The sequence below is a fragment of the Tachypleus tridentatus genome, chromosome 7 (assembly GCF_004210375.1).
Source record: "Tachypleus tridentatus isolate NWPU-2018 chromosome 7, ASM421037v1, whole genome shotgun sequence".
Lineage (NCBI taxonomy): Eukaryota > Metazoa > Arthropoda > Merostomata > Xiphosura > Limulidae > Tachypleus > Tachypleus tridentatus.
Window position 1 is genome coordinate 70,742,129 of NC_134831.1, and position 21,878 is coordinate 70,764,006.

Here is a 21,878-nt window from a genome sequence, read left to right on the forward strand (position 1 = left end):
GATGATTTTTGTTGTAAGCTATTTAAATCAGTTATAGTATTTATCACGATATGCAACAAAAGTAGGCTATGGCTTACCTGATGCGTTGCACTCGAAAGACTACGCACAACAAATATCAAGTGCGTACCTTTACACATGCGCAAAAGAGATTATATGTAAATTGTAACGAATCTTTTTTAGAATACAATGAAAAAAAACAACAAAAACATTTGACGTTTAGAGGCAAAGTATAAGTTATTGTCGGTTATAATTCACTAATGAATTTGTTGAAAATGCTAGAGGATGTGGTACTTATTTTCGCAAATAACAATTACAGGCTTACTTTCTTTAATTTTAAACAAATTAATCATATGACGGTGTGCGTGAAGCAGTAATTTTACACAGATCTATAAAGTTCCAAATTATAAGTGTTTAGACACCATTTTGATCAAATATTTATTTACTTTATTTTCTAAGCGTATTAAGTAACGTAATTAGGCTGTCCGAACTACTTTTTCTCAGTGCGCATGGCCAACCGGATATGATAAGGAATCCTAAAATCGTAAACAACAACAAAAAGATGTGATGACTTGTAAAGAAGTCATAAACAGACTCTTAACCATTTAGCAAGCTCTTAGGGTGTAATTATTGTGTATTTACGTTGTCCTTCTAGTGACGTCAAAACTCCTTATGTTATTTACATTGTACATGACTAATAAATGGTTTGCAGAGATATGTCGTAGAGTATTTAAATATCATCTAGAATATGTAACAAAATATTGTTAGGAGAAGAGACTCGTCCAGGGTTTTGGTTATTTTAATTGTCCTACGTTTGTGTCACAAGTCTAACAGAAATAAATTATTCTAAAAAAGTTCTACTTAACTAATAAGTTTATGTTAATCCCCTCGTTTCGACTTGAAGATGACCTAAGAAGGTCGAAACGTTGTTCTCTGCTTTATTGTAGTAAAAGTATTAATACAAATACCAGCTGTCCTGAGAAATATTTATACGTTAACTATATGATGTCAGTAGGTGCGTGCCTAAAGGCTACACACTGCCTGTTAGTTATTACGTCAGAGTTTCAGGCTTCAAAGATTATCGTTGTTTTATTACTACAAAATTGGTAATATGAACATCCTTCATTATTACAACATTCTTATTATCACACCAGTGTTTTCTTTGTTTTTACATTCCTTTAAATTACTAAAATCAAACATTTTTTTTCGTATATTGGAACCGAACAACTCGATAATTTGTCTCTTAAAGTTAGTTAACCTTAAATGTACCTGTTTCAAGAGCATTATGCGCATGTCTAGTGTGTTCTGATATTTGTTACATTACACATTCTTAACAGCAGAGGAAGAAAGTAAAAATATTTTCACAATGAAATACGAAGTAACTACAATTCGTGGTAAGTTTATTTGGCAAATGTAGTTGCAGGATTTGATGGTTATTAGGATATTATCTGGCACTCATGACCAGTTATATGATATAAGATTCAGTCAGATAAATAAATATTCTATATATAGAACTATAAGCAATGTGTGATAAATAATACTGGAAACTGTATTCTATACACAATACTATAAGCAATATAATAGCGTGGTGTGTGTGTGTGTTTTCTCACAGCAAAGCCAAATCAGGCAATCTGCTAAATAGCGTGATAAACATATAACAATGTAAACAGTATGCTATATAAAACATTGCCAGCAATATCAACATATTAACTACAATATTTTAAATTGTAAATGCTGTAAATTTGTCAAAATAATATAGCATAATGTCTGGTTCATTTCAAGCTTACTTTATTTTTCACATTTTAGAAACTAAATAATATTTATGTTGATTTTTGTTACTATAAATAGAACTGATATGCGTGTAATTTTGTTTCAAGACTTCAAGCTTGGTCACAATGTGGCAACATTAGCTCGTAATATCAATCATGCATTTGATGATGACACAGCTAATGAACGAACAGCACAGTTTTGGTTCATGAGATTTCGCTCTGATAATACAAGCCTTGAAAATGAGCCTCAGACAGCCATTAATGAAGAATAATGAAAGGCCTTAGTCAAATGAGGAAATTAATTCTGAATTTATTTTGTTATATCTCGCCTAAGTTAACGATGTTTTTACTGACTGGCCTCACACTGGGTATGGGCTGACTCTATCCAGCGAATATATTTAATGTTCTGGAAGAAATACTATCATCCGAAGTAATTCACTGAAGCTGAACGGTTTTTAGTATTTGAAATCTATAAACGTTCCTGGTCTAATTATGTAGTTTTCTGATTAATGGGTTTTAATCACAATTATAGCTTCCGAGCCCCATAACACACTGGCTGTAGCTGACTAATAATAATAATACTCCTTGTGTCTTGGCATGTTGGTTTTTATATACCAGTCACAAGAGACTCTAGAACATTCACCAAAGATCGCTTGCAACAGTATTGTCAACCACTAGTATTACGTACACACGTAGTACATTGTTGATTTTTACACTTAAGAACGTTCTACAAACTTCGAGATCAGGCAGGACTTGCGCAATACGCAATCGAGAATATACGTTACATGTGAAAAACAAAACTATATAGAAACAAGTGTAGGCACTAAAGCAAACGTACAACAGTAAATCTGTTACAGGACCCATAGTGCTTCACGATAATGCTCGATATTATGATTTATGCATTACTTTTCAGACACTAAACGAACTTTAATATGAAACCGTACCTTAGCCACCTTATAAAGATTATCACTTTTTAAACATTTGGAAACGAAACGTTTGCAAATCAAAACTCAATTGAAAGTTCCTTAGAAGACTTCATTGTATCAAAGGACGTCCAGTGGTATTTATAAACCAAGAACTTAGTGATAGAAGTGTACTAAGTCTAAGATAACTTATTTTTTTTATATTTTGATTAAATAAATTAAACAAAAAAAAGATTTACTTTTTCACATTTACCTTTAAAAATCCTACATTGCAATCAGCCTGATATAATAACGTGACCAACATATTACTCGTAATACTGTGAACAGTGTGTCATACGTAATATTGTAAACATCATTTTAGATGTGTTTAAAGCAACATGTCATATACAGGGTAGAGCAACAACGACTATACATTTGTTTCGTTTTGAACGCAATTTAATTTCTACATGTTATTCTGAAAAACACAACAACAAAACGATAATTAAATTGGTTTTAACTGTCTTTGTAATATTTTTGTTTAGTACCAAATGTACAAAAACTTTTACCCTATCGTGTATAACATCGTCACCATTAGCAAAATGTTATGTATAACACAGTTACCTTTAGCAATACTACGTACAGTACTGTAAACAACATGATTAATGTACAAAGCCTGATATATAATTGCGCTATCAACATGTGTTATTTAAGACCGCAAACAATATGCTTTGTGAAATACTATAAACAACATATTACATATATAAAGCTGTAAATAAAATGTATTTTGTGATATTGTGACATCGTTTTTGTGTTTATATGCAATAAGAAGTATAAACAGAATGATAAACCTAACCTGCCACCTAAAAAAAATTAAATATTTCATTTATTTCATATAATACTGACTTTTAGCAACATCACACGTATAAATTATTGTCACATACGCTTTTAACTTAATAACAGTAACGACTTATGTATTTTTTTTTTACGTATGTTCCCAGTTCCAGCAGCGATGTATGAAGTATCGTCAACTAGAAGAAACTTACTAAATAATTAACAACGACTCTGACCCACAAGTCAGTAGAAAGAAAATCAACTCCAGCAACAGTTTGGAATAATTACTTCATATTGATAGGAACTCCAAGTAACACGCAAAAATAATAATGACTCCAACTAACACGTTTTAATAACAGTGGCTAAAAGTAATACATTACCCTAATAAAGATTTCACAACACGTCAGAATAATAGTGACGCCAAATAACACTTAAAAGTAACAGCGAATAGTAAAATGTCAGATTGATAGGAAGGAAATTGAAGAAACATCTCAGAATAATAGTGACTCCAGTAAAACTTAAGGTTAAAAGGAATTCCAAGTAACACGTTTGTAAAATAGAGATTCCAAGTAACATGTTAGGAAAGTAGTAACAGTAAAATGTTAATATCGACTGTTAAAAGCAAACATAAAACTTATTTCACTGAACATTTCATGTTGACATATGGAAATAAATATACCGAGTATTTTGTAGACGGTATTTCTATCACAAACGTAGTTTATTTTATAAAGCTAAGACAATCAAAGTTATTCATTATTTGATAACAGACAGTGAGTTTTTACTTTTAATTATTTTTTATTGTGTAGATTTACAGTGGAATCACTAACTACCAGAAAACAATGTCTTGTGATAACACAGGCTTGAGACAGTTTTATTGTATTGAGATTTTTATATTTTCTGCAATAACTCCCGTACGTTGAATCCGAAAATGATACCCGTTTTTTTTTTTATCACGTACAGATTTTTTTTAACAGAACGTCACATTTTGTAATGCTTAGCATCTTTGCAACCACTGGCTATAGACTTTTCTAAACCAATCACAACTTAAGCGTCTTATCGATCGCTTTAGAACTCAAGCATAACAAATATAATAATAATAAATATTCATTGCAGTAAAAGAAATAATAATTTGATCTACATAAGAGAGTTTTTTTTTCGTCTTGATTTATTAAAAAAGAAAAATGAATATTATTTTAAAAACTTGCGTGGTAGAGTTATATAAAATTCGTTATTAAAACCAAAACAACTTTTATGAAGTTTATAATTGCAGGCCTGCGTTATATGTGGTGACGGAACTTGTTGCTACATGGTTCTTATTTTTTGAGTTATCATAAGTAATATATAATATGTCACTTAATTAACTCTCACCAAGTGAAGTTGATTCTTCAACAAATAATTTATAGCTTTTTCAAAACCGAAATAAAAATTTGTTTTTCAATTACTCAGACTCTAGGTTTTTTTGTTGTTTTTGATATTTCACACAGTTCCCATGTTTGTTGTGTCTACCAAGCATCTTCTTACCATATATAAAACAGGTATTATAACTGCAGTTTACCTGGACATTCTTCCGAAACTGTCCCTCTTAGTCGTTTGAAGTTAAGCTCAAAGCTACACAAAGGGCTATCTGTGCTCTACTTACTACAGGTATCCAAACCAGTTTTCTAGCGTTGTAAGTCCGCATACATTCCGCTGTGCTATTAGGGGGGGGGAACCTATCCTCTGATCTATCTTATCAAGATTAGGGACTACTAGTGTTGTTACGTATTATAATTTATCTTTGACAAGTTTCCAGTTGTTTATTATTTATTACGATTTCAAATACCGAAAACTTTAATTTAGAAAGTAATTAAATGTCGTTATGTGCAAAATGTATGATATTTGCCAACAAGATTGATACACACAATTCTCTTTCTTACCACCTATATATTTTAATATACAATTAATAAGAATATAATAACAATGATTTATACACAAAAGTTTTGCAAACTAACAAACAATACTGAGATGGTTCAGGATGAACGATTTAATTCTAAGATGATATTGTTACGCTTTATTTATTGGCTAGCCAGCTAGTTCTATTCTTGGCTGATCTCAAGCCGTTTCTGTGCAAGCTGTGTTTTCCCCGCAGAAGATATTTAATATTTTCCTAGAAATACTAGCGTCCAAATTAATTCTCTGAAGTTGAACAGTTTGTAATGTTCGAAATCTACAAACATTCGTGGTCAAATATCTGTAGTTTCCCGATTGATAAACGTTAATAATCGTTATAGCTTCCGAAGTTTATAGTATACCAACTATAGCAAATCAACAATGATATGAAACTTTCTCCACATGTAGTGATTTATAAACTTTAGGTGAGGTTATCGAAAATTCAGTTGGCAATAATGGTGGCAATCACTGGTACTTTACGTATACACATCGTATATTGTTGATTCTTACGCTCGATAATCTTCTACAAATTTAGAGAATAGGCAGGACTTTCGCAATACACGTCACATACATTTTTTTTAAGGAGATAAATATCTGTTATCTTTGTTCTTGAACGCAAAGCTACACAATGGGCTATATGTACTGTGTCAGCCACCAGAATTAAAAACAGGTCTTTAACGCCCTGAAACTTCAGGCTCATTATTGAGCCAATAACGAGAGATGAGGTACATTGAAAGGGTTTTGTTTGTTTTTTAATTTTCGCACAAAGCCATACGAGGGCTATCTGCGCTAGGCGTCCCTAATTTAGAAGGGTAAGGCTAGATGGAAGGCAGCTAGTCATCATCATCCACCGCCAACTCTTGGGCTACTCTTTTACCAACGAATAGTGTGTGTGTGTGTGTTTGTTTTCTTAGAGCAAAGCCACATCAGGCTATCTGCTGAGCCCACCGAAGGGAATCAAACCTCTAATTTTAGCGTTGTAAATCCGGAGACATACCGCTGTACTAGCGGGGGCACCCAACGAATAGTGGGATTGACAATAACATTAAACGCCCCCATGGCTGAAAGAGCGAGCATGTTTGGTGCGACGGGGAGTTGAACACCTTAACCCACCTGGCCATGCCAGGCCTGATTGACAAGGAATACATATGTTTTAATAATTTATATTTTATTTCCTACACTTCATTCTCTTGTTTAAAACCTGGAGTATTATCAAAAACGTTTCTACGTATTGTGTTCTTAATTTTAATAACATATTTGGAATTTTTTTGTTATTTATCCTTGTAAATCAAGATTGAGTAAAATTAAAAGGTCATTCAATAAATCGAAAATAATTACCTTGTACAGATAAAGTTCTTTGGTTTAATTAATACGTTAATTAATATTTCACATTGTAGCATTCCAGTATTGTCGTAAACGACTGTTTAATTTATGAACGTTTATATTTACGAGCTGAAAAATAAACAAGAATGAATTTTGTTGATGTTACAGGAGTGGCATCGCCATTTGGGAACTTCATAGCTATTATTGTGTATATGTAATTATTTTACAGATCGCTGGTGAGGATGCATGCAATTCTATTCGATAATAAAAGATCTCTCATTAGATTAGTTAAAAATATTTCATTGTTTTTGTGGGTTAAGATTTCATAAGTAAAATGAATTAAATAAAATTCACAAAACTTATGAGTTAGTTCATTTTTTCATAATTATTGGTGCATATTATATTTATTAATAAAACTTTGAATGGTTAATTTTAGAAACCTTCGAAGAAAGGTACAAAAAAGGCATATTTCATGTAATATGTATATATAGATAGGTATCATTTTTAACTATATTTATTTATTCTGAGAGCAATATGAGTAAAAACCGAATAAGAGAACTTATAGTATGGCTAGGTGGATTAAGGCGTTCGATTTGTAATATGAGGGTCGCGGGTTCGAGTCTCTGTCGCACCAAACATGCTTGCCCTTTCAGCCGTGGTGGCGTTAAAATGTAACGCTCAATCCCCCTATTCGTTGGTAAAAGAGTAGCCCAAGAGTTGGTGGTGGGTGGTGATGACTAACTGCCTTCCCTCTAGCCTTACACTGCTAAATTAGGGACAGCTACCACAGATAGCCCTCGAGTAACTTTACGCGAAAACAAACAAATAATCTGTTTTATACCTTCTTTTAATAATCTTGTGTCTCTTCCTATATCCCACACTCACCTCAGAAGTTGTTGTATGATTATTTTAGGTCTGCCTCTTTATTTGGCAGAACCTCAAACCTGGTCTTAATTACCACTCAGTAGTTGGTATCAATATTCTGATCCAGTTTTACCTTTAGGGTGTCAAAACGTTTACTTGGGTCATTGGAGAATTGATTCGGTTTTTAGCTTTACGATGCTAATAAGTTTAGTTACTCCTCCCTTGGGTCTTTAGAACTTTGATCTAGTTTTTAACTTCAGGATATTAAAACGTTTAGTTACTTCCTCCTTGAGTCTTTGGAATTCTGATCCAATTTTTAGTTTTAGGATATTAAAACGTTTAGTTACTTCTCCCTTTGGTTTTAAAATTAAGGAGCTTGTTAACAAAAAAATAAATATTTTAAAAAGTGAACATAAAGTAGTGTCAGAAACAATGAAACTTTTTTTGTTACTTTGGTTTATAATTCAAAGAAAAACGCAATTTCATTATGTTACAATTTGTAGTTTCTCTCAAGTTGCGTTTCGATAAATTATTATTTTTTAATAATTTTGATTATCTCACGTAAAAGAAGTTTTTCACATTTGTTTTATGAAAAGTAATGAAGATGTACACATCTGTGTTGTAACAGAATGACAGTTGAAGCCAGTTGGACATATGTTATAATATAATAAAATCTGAATTAAGTTACTCATATGTTATAACAGTATAATTAACAGTAAGTGTTCTTCGGCTAGTTGGTAACCTAGCCGTTAATGTACTACTTAAGAGTAGAAATGTTCAAGGTTCGAGTGCGCATTATGCCACTGAACTGTATTTTCAACCGTGAGTGAAATATAAAAGAGACATTCAACAATTCTAAATCAGGATAGCTAATGTTTCAATTTCATATTTGACCTGGCCGTTTAGCCCACGTGTCAATAAGGTTTAAAATACTAAACGCCACAACATTTTCTTAATAACCTTGTCTATAAATCTCGGGGTATATGTGTATATGCACGCACCACACAGATATTATTTTAGTATAGCACACACAAGTGAGTTATATTAAAACAACTTTAGAGCTTACCATGTCGTCACGTCTGGTCATGCTCTATTCTGAGGATTGTAATATTTTATAATTGTCTTGTTGCATAGTTTACATTGCAAACGATTACTTCGTACTGCTGTCAGTCATGTCGAAAGCACACCACTCCTCACTGAAGGCTTTCCAGGATCCTAAACGTTAGTTTCAGACTAAATATAGTTCACCTATATCTTTGTATCCATTCTATAAATCTCTACTAGCTCCTCAGTCAGTATCAACTGGTGATAATGACATTTTAGAAGAATTAAATATTCTAAAAGTTTTCGGTTATTATATTTTTATATATTAGTAATATTTTAGAAACATTAATTATTATAGTGTAATTTTTATCAAGTAGATCGTACCAGTAGTTAACATATAAATTGGTTTGGGGGGTGTTTTGTTATAAGAAAGACACATCAAGCTAAATGACATGGTCATGGAATGGAATCGAACCCATAATTTCAGTATGGTAATTCCAAAAAGTTGCTACTGTCCAACCGGACTTTTAACTGAGGCAGGTTGAGTTAAGCCTGTGTTAAAGAAAATTATGTCTGACGAAGACCCCAACACTGAAATCATAAGTTTACATCGAATAAAATTTAACGTTAATAAACGTGTAGGTTGTTCTTTAGAATTAAGCACAAAACTACATAATTGGCAATCTTTACTCTGCCCACCACGGGTATCGAAATCCAGTTTTTATCATTTAAGTCCGCAGACATACAGCTGAGCCACTGGGTGGCAACGTGTAGTAAACGTCTCTTAACCTATTTTGTTTCTCAATTTCCATGGTTATTTAATCGATTTTGGAATTTAATACTTTTTATTTCAAATTACTTACCACAAAAAAAAAAAGATAGATTTATTCTAATTTGTCATTACTTACTTAACATTTTATTAAAGAACAGGTTAGATAATCGCCAACGTTTTGTTATAATCGTATTTCAAGAAGGATGACGTTACGAGCTTAGCGCTCTGTCAGGTCGTACAGTTTATCACAAAGGCGCATGCGCAGAATTTAAAGAAATTGCGTACTTGGCCTTTGAGTGTTTCTCCATAGAAAACCTACATCGGACTATCTGCGCAGTCCACCGCGGGGAATCGAACGCTGATTTTAGCGTTGTAAATCCGTAGACTTACCGCTGTACTTTCTGTGCAAAATTACCTATTTTACCTAAATATTTTAAGTCAAGAAAAGATGAAACAAATAATGGAAAAATAAAAGTTTATTGGAAAGAAAAGCATTTATTTTAACCAGATGATTGTAGGGTCTCTATATTGTAGATTAATCTTCTTTCTAATCGTTCTCTTTTGTGAATACCTGTTGAAGCACTAATAAGTCAAAGAGTCGAAAGGTTCTTGATTCTGTGGTTGTTGATGATGAAAGGTTTGTTTATTGGTGTATCCTGGTTCTGCAGTTTAATATGGTCGGTGGACTGTTTGTCCAACGTATAAAGTATTGCATGTTTTGCAAATTATGCAGTAAATGATACATTCAGTGCTACATGTAAAGAACTGTCTTATGTCAAAAGTTATTTTTTTCTTTTCTCGTATGTGTGTGGTGGTTTTATATGTGGGCATGTGACAAACTATTTTTGTCATGTCTGTAAGACGTAACGGGTGGGTCGTTCAAAAGAAATTTACCGGTAGAATCGACAGTAAGTATTGCGTAATTGTTTAATATAATATATTTGATCCTCTTGTTGGTCTGGTGGTATGCTAGTACAAGTGGAATGCAATCGGTGTTTTCTTTCTTGGTAGGGTTGAGTGTTTGATCTTGGAAGTATGAAGTAGATTTGGTGACGGCATCATGGATGAGAGACTAAGAATAGTGTCTTTTAAAAATGAAAATTTCCATGTATTTGGATTTAGATTTGTTGTCGTTATCATCAATAAATAGTTTACATAGACGTAGAAATAATGAGTATGGTATTGACTTTTTGTTAAAGTAAGTGTGGGAATATTCGAAATATAGGTGTGTGTGTGACTTGTGTACACTAGTGGTCAGATGGTCGTCTTTTGTATATATATATATATTAATGATGTTGCTTAGGATATTTCCCAAATAAGTTCAAATTCATTTTTCCACTTTTTTGTTTAAATTTAAATTGAATTCTGTTTATCTTTTTTTTTTTTTTGGCTTGCAATATTTATGCAATAGATGTTGCACAAAAACATCGCGTTTAACATTCCAAATACTACACATGTAATTTCTTTGGATTCTGCGCATGCGCATTTGTTGTAAACTGTGCGACTCTGATTAAGAGCGTCTGATCGAAACGTAATTCTTCCTCAAATAAAAATATAACAAAAATTTGGCGATCATTCAACACATTCTTTAATTTCAACATCTTTGTCGTTTATGTGGATTTAGCTATATTTTTCTTTTTGTTATTACTTACTTGACAGATTGTTTGTATGCTTACCAGTGTTGTTATTCTATTCGGTGTTTATTGGCTTCCGTACTATGTCTATTTTGTACACCTACCATGACAAAAAATTCGTTAAGACCAAGTTTGTACAGCATCTGTACCTGTTCATTTACTGGTTAGCTATGGCTAACGTGATGCTTTAACCCTATTATCTATTGTCGGACTAATCACAGGCAAGTTATTGTGAAAAGCTTTTTAATAGTTGTCCCTGCCGATTGTTTGTAGCATCATTCTAAATAGAACTGCTTAACCATGCTGATTCAGATAGGAATTTTGGTGGGCTGCCAACTTTTCAATGACTAGCAGCTGTGTTTCATAATCTGATCTACTTGTGTTTTTAAGGTAGCAGAATTTTATTATATGTTACGACCTGTTACAAAGTGACGATTGATTATGCTGAATGTAGGTGCGGATTTTAGAGCTAGGTGTTATAACTGCTAAGAAGGACGTGAACGTAGATCCCAGAATATTCTATTATTCTACATAACGGCATAGATAACGTACGTTTGTAAAAAACAAACAAACTATTACATTCTTTGATTTCAGTTTTTTAAATTCAAACAAAGTCTTTATTCGATCACTGGTTTAAAAACACACCCCTACTGAATCTGTGTATGCGTAAGAAAGATGTATTGATTTATTTGTAGCTTTGGTTTATAAAAACACACAAACACCTTACCATAAATATAGTAATTATAAAAGATATCTTAGTCTGATAAATAATAAAATTGTTAGACTAATCAGTAGCAAACAGACATATAAATCTTTAACAATTATATTTTCTGCTAAGAAATGTTTACCTCCACTACTTGATAAACACTGTTGAATGAACCTATAAATTAAGTTGATATGTGTGTTAAGTTTATTGCAGTACTAAACTGCAATTAAAATTAATATTGTACACTTGATACGTTAAGCATCAACAATGAACTATTGCAACGAAAACGTTAAACGTTTTCTTGATAAAACTAAGCCTATTTTACCACTTGATACAGAAATTCTGAGAGAAATTAAATAATTGCTATTTATAAATGAAATTATTTTGCATTCGGTACTATAGAAAGGTACTGAATAAAGTTTTTACCAGTTATATAGTATTATGATAAATAAATTATGATTTACCTGTACTTTCTCAAATGATTTATGATTGCGCCAAGTTAAGTTCAGTAACGACATACGCGTAGAATTTTTAAAGCATTAGTTTGCTAGCTGCTATAGTTATATTAGAGTACGATTATGCAACTGAACAACTAATTACTCTGAGGCATGTAAGAGTTGTCACTAAAACAATATAGAGAAAACAACTGAAAATATTTGTATTATTAACGGCACTTACACGAGATTTAACAAAAGAAAGTCAAAGAACTGTCCGTAGATGTCATTCAATTTAAATTTTTTATTGTTCTTTTTTTTCGCGAGACCACTTGCAACATGTGACATAAAGTGAATGTTACGAAATAATAGACCTTCGCAACAACTAAAGGTTTCAGATAAAAAATTACTCTAGTTTCCTAAGAAAATCTCCTGGGATAAAATAACACATACCTTTACATCAGTTTGAAGCAGACTTCCTATATAAATCGAGTTGATATGACTCTCTTTTTCTCTTAATACTACTCAGTGTCAATTTCCAGCTGGCTTACAATATTTTATGTAATAGCACTTTAGAGCTGTCACGTGATTAATCATATTTCGGCTAGTACAGCGAGAAACGCTGAAAGATGTCTGAAAACTAAATCTAAAGAAATTGTCATTCTGGGAACTTGCAACATGTTCTCCAAGCAGCGATTTTTTATATGTTTTTCTTGGGTCTAACGCAATTTCCAGGAGTTTCTCTGTATTGTATACTCTAATCTTCTTTCTCTAAGCTCAGACGTTACCTTCAAAAAGTTGTCTGCAGCTCCTGTAGTAAGCAGCCGAATTTCGATTTCTCTGTTCAGCTCAACAACAGACCAGCGACTTCGTGACCTGAACTGACACATTATTCACTTATCAACTTTATGCGAAACGGTCTTGATGGAGCCTCACATTGTATATATTAAAAACAAAAGCGTCGAAACTATACTGTTGTTATTTGTGATTATATTTGTATGTAATTACTATTTCATGTCCGTAGGCTTTTAAAGCCATCTGAAACTTATTGTTTCATATCTTTCCACACTTAAATAACAGTGAAAACAATAAGCAATATTGTGAACACTAAATAAATGTATCATTAAAAACGGTGCTATTGTATTATAAAATAACACTTTACTGAAAGCCAAAATCTTGACATTCGTAAGAGAGATTTTGATGTTTCACACCATATTCCTCATCTTATTAAATATATACATAAAAATTGTTAAACTTATTAGTAATTACTTACTGATGATACAGTGTTCAACTCTGTTAATTAAACTGATCCACAAATACCTACTTATGATACGATGTCTAACTCTGTTATTAACTAAATAAACTAGTCTAAAACAACTTATTTAATATACGATGTTTAATCCTGTTATTAACTAAACTAGTCAACAACTTCTTATTTCTTATACGGTGTTTAACTCTGTTATTAACTAAACTAGTCAACAATTTCTTATTTATTATACGGTGTTTAACCCCGTTATTAGCTAAACTAGTCAACAACTTCTTATTTGTTAAACGGTGTTTAATTTCGTTATTTACTATAAACTAGTCAACAGCTATTTATTTGTGATATGGTGTTAATTTATTTTGGAAAGGTAAAGGTAAAGAAGAGGTAGTTTTATTTTATTCAGTTCAGTGTAATGTTTCGAGAAAGTCTATCGAAACTCATTGTTATTTACTTACAACAAAGCACTAGTCACTTGGTCAACAGATTCTAATCTATTAGGAATTATAGCGTTATATTGATAAGTTATACGAGACACTGTTAGCTTTATTTAACATTTATGAAATGTGAGAAAATGAAGCAAATACTGTTTATATTTATGATAATTGACTGGCCAGAACTGTCTCATAAGTGATGATATGCTGTTGATTGTAATATTATGTAAGACATTATTGTAGTTTAAATGACCAACTTCTATTTATATTTGACAAAGAAGGGTCTGCAGAATGTATGGGAGAAACTGTTGTTTAGATGACCAACTTCTATTTATATTTGACAAAGTAGAATATGCGGAATGTATGAGAGAAACTGTTGTTGAAATGACCAACTCCTATTTATATTTGACAAAGCAAAGTCTGCGGAATGTATGGGAGAAACTGTTGTTTAAATGACCAACTCCTATTTATATTTGACAAAGTAGGGTATGCGGAATGTGTAGGAGAACCTATTGGTTAAATGACCAACTCCTATTTATATTTGACAAAATAGAGTATGGAGAATGCATGAGAGAAACTGTTGTTGAAATGACCAACTCCTATTTATATTTAACAAAGTAGGGTCTGCGGAATGTATGGAAGAAACTGTTATTTAAATGACCAACTCCTATTTATATTTGACAAAGTAGGGTATGCGAAATGTATGAGAGAAACTGTTGTTTAAATGACCAACCCCTGTTTATATTTGACAAAGTTGGGTCTGCGGAATGTATGGGAGAAACTGTTGTTTAAATGACCAACTCCTGTTTATATTTGACAAAGTACAGTATGCAGAATGTATGAGAGAAAGCGTTTAAATGACCAACTTCTTCTTATGATTGAGAAAGCTGTATTTTAATCTATGTTTAAGTAAGATATAATTTAGTTTTTATTAAAATATTTTTAATATGATCAGTTATTATAATGAACTAGAAAATTATCTTGACATTATTAACTAATGCTTGTGTATAGTGTTTAGTTGAATACAATTTGCATTAAACTTATTAAATTAATCAGTTAATACTTATACATGATAAATAACTGTATAATTGATAATTAAATATGATGTGATTCAAAATTAATATAAACATATCATAGGAATCAATTAAGATAATTGAATATCTTACTGTTAATTTTTTTCAGGTGTTAGACGTATGATAAATTCCCATTTCATTAAAATAGCAAACTAAAGACCAGATATATTTTACAAACATAGCAATGTATAAAACTAGTATATAAATCAGCTTTTGTGAGAATAAAAATGCATAAATTTGCACATAAGCTTGAAGGTTTATATGCTGTAAAAATTCATATATACCTTTAACAACAAAATAATAAATTGTCAATTTGAAAGACACCCTTATTTGGTAAACAAACAAAACCACGTATAAAATTACATTATTGAATCACTTGAGAAAGACGTTAGAATAGAGACAAAAACTAAAATCACGAAACCACACATTTCTCAGTTCTACTGACTGATTGACTTTGTTGAATGATCTTTGAAGCTTATCAGCGATTCCATGTTAATATACGTTTGTACGTTCACTCACTCAGCAGTACGGAGTAGGTGGGGTCAAGTAAGCTAGTGAAGGGGTGTGGTCTCGATCTTTCTTCTGTATCCACCGAAATGAATGAAACCCCTGATTATAGCGTCGTAAATACGAATACGTACCGCTGTCCCTTTGGAGGAACCTGTATTTAAGGTAGTATGCAACTAATGGGCACGTACACTAGATCCTTTACAAAAGTTTCTTTCCTCAGGATAGATCTTTCTTATAAAAATCATACGTTTAACAAATATGTTGTAACTTTTTTGTTTTGCCTTAAAATTTCTTAGTTTTTACATCTGCTGAATGAATGCATAAATCGATTTTTGCAGATGAAGTTTATTACATTATGTGAAAGTAATCATTCTGTTAAGTAATTATTTCACAATTATATATGTTTTTAACACTTATACACAATATAGTTTAACATTAACTTCAAGCAAACTGCATATCATTTCCATTCTTTAGTAAGAGAATTTTCGTAGCTAAGTTTTCTGTCAAAACATCACTAAATAATTATTTTAACTCCGTTTTGTGTACGTATTGAATTACATAATTTCAGCAGTTAGCACGCACTCTAACTCCATTTCGGATAATTCAAATTAATTTTATGTGTTGTGACTGGGCTGATATCAAGTGCAATGTATGAGTTTTAGTATCCATCTGGTAATGATCTTTGTAAACAACTACCTTTTTACCTTTTAAACTACTAAACCTTGTGTTCGTTGCATTCAATAACGTCTGATCTTTAACCTAGTAGAGTTTTTCATTTAAAACTGGTTATTTTTTCAATGAAAAATTCAGACCTTCTACAAGTTTAAGCTGCAACAAGATATTTTGCTGTCGTATTCAGACTTAAAAGTTTTGTTTTATCTATTCTTCGCTATAATAGCTCTTCTATACTTATGATTCACAGAGCAAGACCATCATCAGTGAATGAACATAACCAACCAGGGGCACAGCAGTTTGTCTACGGGCTCACACCGCTGGAAACCTGGGTTTCGATACCCGTGGTGGGCAGAGCACAGATATCCCATTATGTAACTTTGTGCTTAATTCTAAAGAAACAAGCATAAATAAATATATATATATATATATACTTTTACCTGTAACTGTCAAAAAAATTTTTTTTTTTGTACAACAATATTAGCTTGTACAACAATATTAGACATAAATCTGAAACCATACATCCAAATTCACGATATGTGCCATAATCTATAAAAGTTTCAATTTACAATTTCGAAGCAGAAATTTAGAGTCTTCACTTTCATTTCATCATAAGACTAAAAAAAAGGACCCAATACGAATTTTATACACAAGCAAACCTATTATATTCTTTAACAATATAATACAAAAACTGTTTAAATTATTTGTTTGACTATTAATCTGAATGAAGGCAGTTAGTCATCACCACCCGTTCCTAATTTAGCCGTGTAAGACCGCCAACTCGCCAACGCTTGGGCTACTCTTTTAACCAACGAATAGTGAGATTGACCGTCATATTATAACACCCACACGGCGGGCGAGCATGATTGGTGTGACGGGGATTCGAACCCGCGACCCTCGGACCTTATCGGGCCTACTGGTCTAGAAAGTGCTTAAACACTTGGCCATGCTGGTCCTTGTGACACTTATATGCTCCCTCTCCCCTATTAAAAAGGAAATCTAGTAATAACATATACATTTACGGTACACAAAAGAAGTCATTCGCAGACTTTGTAATAATCTATTTTCTTCTTCAATATACTTGTTTCAGTTGTAACAGATTTTCTTTTGTCTTTGAATAATTTCTAGTTGCATAATGCCAATGGTTGTCGTCAATTCAAACTGAAGTTTTTTGTCAATATGAAAAAAAAAAGTTATACAGTCATTTGAGACGTTTCGACCTTCTTTTTTTTGCGTAACTGACCGGAAGGACAAAATACTTTTGTAGAGGGCGGTGTTAAATGTTTTAATATATAATTTTATTCATTTTATTTTATTTTAATGATATTTACGAGTTGGTTTTCTACTATGACATATTTGGTCTTAATTTGCAGTGTTCGAAAAGTGAAGGTGACATTTGAAGTTTAAGTTCTTATATCGTGGATTGTATTCACAGATAAACAAACCGTTCAGTGTAATTTGTAATCTGTGACAACGTGTTTTTTAATAAATTTGGTTTAGATTTAGGCAGAATGTGTCTCTCATCTTTCGTGATTTTTTGATATATCGATGCTGTTTGTCACAATTCATCTGAACTGTGAAACACTGTTAATTTTATGGTAAGTTTTTGGCTGTGTATTTGGTTTCTTAGTAAATATTGTAGCTAAACTTTTAATACTTGTAGTTTTATTGATAAAATATTCCTCGACTTTCTTTATTTAGCCGCATAAATGAGATTCCTAGAACATAAATAAAAGTGTCGCATACTTTAAACTGAAAGAGTGAAAATATTACATTTTAAGCATTAACAGTTATACCTTTCTTCTTGTATGTGACATTTATCAGTTTCTAGTTTATGTCTTAGAAAATATGGTTTCAAAATAACAGGAGGACTTATAACGCTTAAAGGGATACGTGTGATGTATAATATATTCAAACAAACAAATAATTTTGTGTTCGTTTGTCTGATCTTTTTTCTTATAACTTGGGTATTGGAAGACTTACATGAGGGGCTAGCTGTCCCTAATTTGCTATGTCCATTAAGGGGAATCGAACCCCTGATATATAGCGTTGTAAATCTGAAGATTTACTACTGCCACAGTGGGGGACTCGTTTGTAGTGAAACATAAGGTTACAAAATGGGCTATCAGTCCTGTACCCACACGGACATTCAAGCCCGGATTTTAACGTTATAAGCTTTTAGACTTACTGCTGCCCTACTGGGGGCACATAGTATGGAATGCGTAGTGAAGAAATCATGTATTATTTTACTGTCATCAAAACCTGTCACTAAGAAAATTCACCAATAAGTTAACAAACGACTATTTATATGCATATTAAAAAAAACAATAACAACATGGAAACATACAACATGTTTCAACAGAACATTGGTCTGTCTTCTTCTTGGGGTGCTCTTTGCCGACGAATAGTGGAACTAACCTCTATGTCTCCACAGTTGGAAAGGCGAACATATTTAGTAAAGGATTTTCATCCAGTGATCTTCAGATTACGAGACGAGCCCCCGAACAACCACGCCACACTACTTTGTTTCCTTTATTTAAGAAACATAATAAAAATCATTCAATGAGAAGGTATAGAAGAATGGTTTACAGCAGTGGTGCACAAACATTTTGACTCAGGGACCACAAACATACTTCTCGTAACCGTTGGGGGCCACAAAAAAGTGAAGATTAACATCGTCTCACAGTTGTTTCACACAAGATGGACATCACATTTCAGAACACACAAATAATGATTATATCAAAGAGTTTGCACATTATTCTAAGAAATGTTATGATACGTCAACTGTCACAAAGTCATTGCGATGGATGGTGCTGCATGTCATCTGCGAGCTTAGAAATGTCCGGCTTGATGTTTGACGTTGAAAGGCGCAAGACTGCTTTCAGATGATCATCAGTCAGCTGATTGCGAGTGTTGTTTTTGTTCAAGTTCATATGCGAGAAAGCCTGTTTGCAGCAGTATGAGCTGCCAAACATGCTGGTGTGGACACGTGCGTTCTCTTTCAGATTAGCAAATGTATCAGGCAACGTTTTGTAGAAGTCAAGCAAACTGTTTTCTCGGTAAATAGCACGCAGTTCATCAGATGCTTGGAGATCTGTGAGTTCGAGCTGATATTCTGCTGACAAGTCACCCACTGACACACTGAACGGATCAGCAAAAAGTTTCTTCAACAATCTGCATTGGTCAAAGTCATGAAACCGTGAGTTGAAGGATTGAATCAAGGTATCTAGCTTCCCAACATAAACTTGTGTGTCAATGTTCTGATTCTTCTGTAGCTGTGACTGAAAAGTTGGAAAGTGCACGAAGTTACCTGATGCTGCTTGCTGCCGGAACAACTGCAACTTTGTGCTGAAGGCTGAGACGTGATTTGTAAGCTGATTTTTGCCTTGTAACTTCAAATTCAGATCATTCAAGTGTTGTGTCATGTCGACCAGAAAGGTCAAATCAGCTTGCCATGCTGGATCAGTCATGGAAATCACTTTTGTGTCTTTGTTTTGCTTCTGAGGAATTCTATCACCTCATCAATCAACTTCCAGGATCTTCTGGGCATCTTCCCTCGACTCAGTCAGCGTACTTCACAGTGATACACAAGGTCACCATAGTCTGAATCAATTTATCCAAGAAGACTTCGAAACTGACGGTGATTGAGCCCTCGTTATTTGATGAGATTAATAGTTTTCGTCACTAATGCCATCAGTGCCTGAAAACCATGTTCTTTATTGCATAGGTTCTGTTGGTGAATAATACAGTGCAACTTCACCAATTGTCTGTTCTGCTTTCCTCGATGCAGAACATCAACAGTGCTACCAGCCCACTACTTTCTCCGGTCATGGCTTGTGCTCCAATAGTTGTCACACTTATCAGTTTCGTGAAATCCAATGAAACACTATTACACAGTCGTACTGTGTCCTCGAATAGAGCAGACCAAGTTGTCTGACCCTTCATGGAACCCATGCCGATTAGTTCCTCTGTGATATCAAACAATGACGACACACCACGAACCAAAACTAGCAGCTGTGCTGTTGAACTGATGTCAGTCGACTCGTCTGCTGCCAAAGAGAAGTAGACAAAGTTGAAAAAACATTTGAATATATAACCTCCTTATAATCACACCGTCTCATGGCAGGCACAACATTCCAGTAAACACCAAATTTATTTAAAAACTAGAAACAAAACTAAGGTCCATGCTATGCAAAAACTACACTGACAAACAAGCAAAAAAAAAACATAATTTATAAAATGCAATGCAGCAACTGCCACAACTTTTATAATGGAGAAACAAGCATAAAAATGGAAACCAGATTCAAAAAACGCAAAAACCACATTCACATGTTTTTGAACACTGCAAATCAAATAAACACAGCATAACCATAGAAAACACCCAGATACTAAGTAGGAAAACAAAGATAAACAAACGCAATCAAAGAAGTCTACTTATACAACAACTAAACCCAAAATTTAACCAATATGAAGGAACACCTGTATATCTATACTAATTAATAACCTAACATCCACCTGCAACGCCCCGTACACTCTCGTACCCGTTTACACTCTCGTACCCGTACACTCTCGTACCTAAGACATGCGCCCTGCAAACCTTCCTCTTTCTTTACCTGAAAATGACAAAGGAAAGTCGAAACGTTGTTCTCTGTTTCATTCTGGTGAAAGTGTTAATACTCATACCAGCTGTCCTGAAATACATTTTTACTTTAAGTAGGTTTCTTGTCATCACAAACGTTTATTTGTTTGTTTTTGAATTTTGCGTAAAGCTACACGAGTACTATCTGCACTAGCCCTCCATAATTTAGCCGTTTAAGACTAGAGGGAATGCAGTTAGTCATCACTACCCACCGCCAACTCTTTGGCTACTCTTTTACCAACGAATAGTGGGATTGACCGTAATATTATAACGCCCCCACGGCTGAAAGGGCAAGCAGCAAGTATGTTTGGTGTGACTTATGAGTTTACCTAAGTGAAAAAAATAAATATTCGTAAGAAGCAATATACTGCCATTGTCGACTAACGCCAAAATATTTTGCTATTATAATTCATCGTTATTTCAGTAAAATATGGCTATAATTTTGTATTTTTGATATAATTTTAGTGTAATAAAATTTTTCAATTTTATTTATTGATTTTCTATGGGTGTCGTGATACAAGTACTGTATTAGCAGCTGAGATGTGGTGGTGAGGGCCAATATTACTCAAAACTGTACTTCTCATTTTATCCTGGTATAGATGTCGTTACCTGCTGTGACCGTTCAGGTAGAATTCTACATCTTAAGCTTGTTTTGAATTTCGTGCAAAGCTACTCGAGGGCTATCTGCGCTATCCTTCCCTAATTTAGGAGTGTCAGACTAGAGGGAAGGTAGCTAGTCATCACCACCCACCGCGAACTCTTGGGATACTCTTTTACCATCGAATAGTGGGATTGATCGTCACAGTATAACGTTTCCACGGATGAAAGGGTGAGTATAGCAAGCATGTTTGGTCTGACGGCGATTTGTACCCTCGACCCTCGGATTACGAGTCGAGTAACTTAACCACCTGGCCATGCCAGGCCCATCTTAAGCTAGTAGTGTGACAAAGATAATTAATATAACCTGGTAGTTAGTGCGATCGACTCGCAATTTACACGTGAAAGGTTCGATACCCGTCACGAAAATGCTCGCCCTTTCAGTCGTGGACGTGCAATATTATGGAGGATAATCCCATTAATTTCT

General features: G+C 33.3%; 1 protein-coding gene and 1 long non-coding RNA gene across 2 annotated transcripts in view; both read right to left on the bottom strand.

Annotated features, from left to right (window-relative positions):
* Positions 1-88, bottom strand: part of LOC143255934 (acyl-CoA desaturase-like) — a 34,668-nt gene extending 34,580 nt beyond the window's left edge. The window contains exon 1 of the mRNA XM_076512379.1: positions 78-88. The gene's annotated coding sequence lies outside the window, so the exon portion shown is untranslated. The remainder of the gene's footprint in view (positions 1-77) is intronic.
* An 8,593-nt stretch (positions 89-8,681) lies between these two features.
* Positions 8,682-13,040, bottom strand: LOC143258018 (uncharacterized). Its single transcript, XR_013032091.1, has 2 exons — positions 12,659-13,040; positions 8,682-8,830 (listed from the first exon to the last, which is right to left on the bottom strand). It is a non-coding gene; the product is annotated as an uncharacterized LOC143258018 (long non-coding RNA).
* Positions 13,041-21,878: the final 8,838 nt, after the last annotated feature.